Source organism: Setaria italica, chromosome III, assembly GCF_000263155.2.
Source record: "Setaria italica strain Yugu1 chromosome III, Setaria_italica_v2.0, whole genome shotgun sequence".
NCBI classification, from domain to species: Eukaryota; Viridiplantae; Streptophyta; class Magnoliopsida; order Poales; family Poaceae; genus Setaria; species Setaria italica.
The window spans coordinates 47,359,775-47,362,028 of record NC_028452.1 but is presented as its reverse complement, the minus strand read 5'-3'; positions in this window follow the sequence as shown (position 1 = coordinate 47,362,028).

The following is a 2,254-nucleotide window of genomic DNA, read 5'->3' as shown; positions in this document are numbered from 1 at the left end:
TTTGTGCAGTTTCAAGGTTGAGATGTAGAAGACTGTAGATGATGAGAGCACTGAGTTTACCATCTCCAGTTTTCCCCCTTGAGTGAGAAAGGCTGAAGCGCAGATAAGTCTTTTCTCAATTTGTTGAATAAGAGGTAAGAATTCCTCAATGCCTAGTTTTGTAGTTCCTAGAGGAAGACCCAGATATGTAAAGGGGAGGCTTCCTTTCAGACAATTAAAAGCAGTGGATAGGCTTTCAAGCTTCTCCTCAGAAATGTTCAGTGGCACCATGACAGATTTGCTGTAGTTGACCCTCAATCTAGTAGAATCAGCAAATGTGTTCAATAAGTCTTTGAGAGTTGCCAATTGTTGGGGACATGCTTCCATAACTAGCAGAGTATCATCGGTATATTGAATAATTGGGAAATCATCACCAGCTTTTTTAGGAATTGGTAGTGTGAGTAAACCTTGGTCTTTGGTTCTGTTAACTATGGATTATAACAAGTCTGCAGCTAGGACAAAGAGTAAGGGTGAGAGGGGGTCTCCTTGCCTAACTCCCCTTTTATAGTGGAATACTTTCCCTGGTAAACCATTAAGAATGATGGAGGAAGTCCCTGAACTCAAGATGTCCTTAATCTAGCTAATCCATTTATCACAAAAGCCTTTGTGCTTGAGAATTTCCAAGATGGCTAGATGTTCAATTCTGTTAAAAGCCTTTTCAAAATCTAGTTTCAGGATTACCATCTCTTTTTTGGAGGCCTTGCAAATGTGGAGATATTCAAAGGCCGATGCTAAGCAGTCTTGGATGGACCTGCTTTTTATGAACCCATACTGATTCTAATGGATTAGTCTGAGGATCAACTATTGCAGTCTTTCTACCAGGATTTTGGTGATTAACTTGATAGAAGAATTTAGAAGTGAGATTGGTCTAAAATCCCCAACAAGAAGAGGGCAATCCTTCTTAGGTATCAGAGTTATGTATGAGTTGTTGATGCTTCTCACACAGATGTTTCTATCAAAAAATTGTTCACACATATCATAAAATTCTTGAAAGATTAGGGACTAGCATCTTTTAAGGAATTCCCCATTAAAACCATCAGGGCCAGGTGATTTGTTGTTTGGTAGGTCACCAATAATTCTGTCAATTTCTTCCTTAGTGAAGGGTTCTTCTAACCAGCTTAGTTCTGTTCTAGTGCCTCTTACATATGGAGTCCACTAATAAACCAAATGGGAACAGAGCTAGCAGAGGTAATTATGGACTTCCAATTGTTTTTATTGCACGTCCCTAAAAATCACTGAAGCTAGAATCCTGTTGCAAATGACCACAATGCGATGCCTTCAGTAAATTCATAGTTATCCTGCGTGGTATGACAACATAGGAAAAGGTGGACATTTAGGAAAATCCGGTTTGCTTCAATGTATAGAAATTTAACACATAAAGTTGAATCCACATTGCAAAAGGTACAAGAACATATACCAAAGGATTGGATCATGATGTCTTGATATCATGGGCAGAAGTTGATCTCTAGCACGGTTAAAAGATCTTGATGAATACACGACAACAAGAACATCTATATGCACATATCTGGACACATGAAGCCTCTGATGTACCAGCTCGATGGAAACTGCTCCTCACTCAATTTAAGAATCTTACTATTACTAATTGGTGGCTTCTTTTGAAGCCTCCAGATGAAGCCACCTAGGATTCCTAGGTGGACATTCTAGAAAAAGAGAGAAATCCTAGAAATTCTCACAAAAAAGCAAAACATCCGACTATCAATCGATAGATTCAAATCATCATAGCCATTGGATCTATTATGTTTTTTAAAAAATTACCCACCTATGCCATTATGAAAATAGTCTAAAGTAACCCTCTAAATCTATATATAAATTACCCACCTCTGCCATTATATAAAATCAACTAAAGTAACCCCCTAATCTTCATCCAAATTACCCACTTATACCATTATAAACAATATTTATAATAACCCCCTAATTTGCAACTGAATTGGCTACCACTATTACTTAAAAAACTTAAAGTAACCCCTTAAATTTGCATCTATATTACCCACACATGCTATTATTAAAAATAACATAGAGGTAACCTTACGTTTGAATCCAATAACCTTAATAAAAAATATACAGTAATATATGATTTTAAATCGTCTATATCTTTCACCATTGGCATACGATATAATAATTAAGGTCTATACGCATGATATGTGTTACCATTTATAAGAATATAAAGTGATGAGAATATAGATTTCTATGCTAA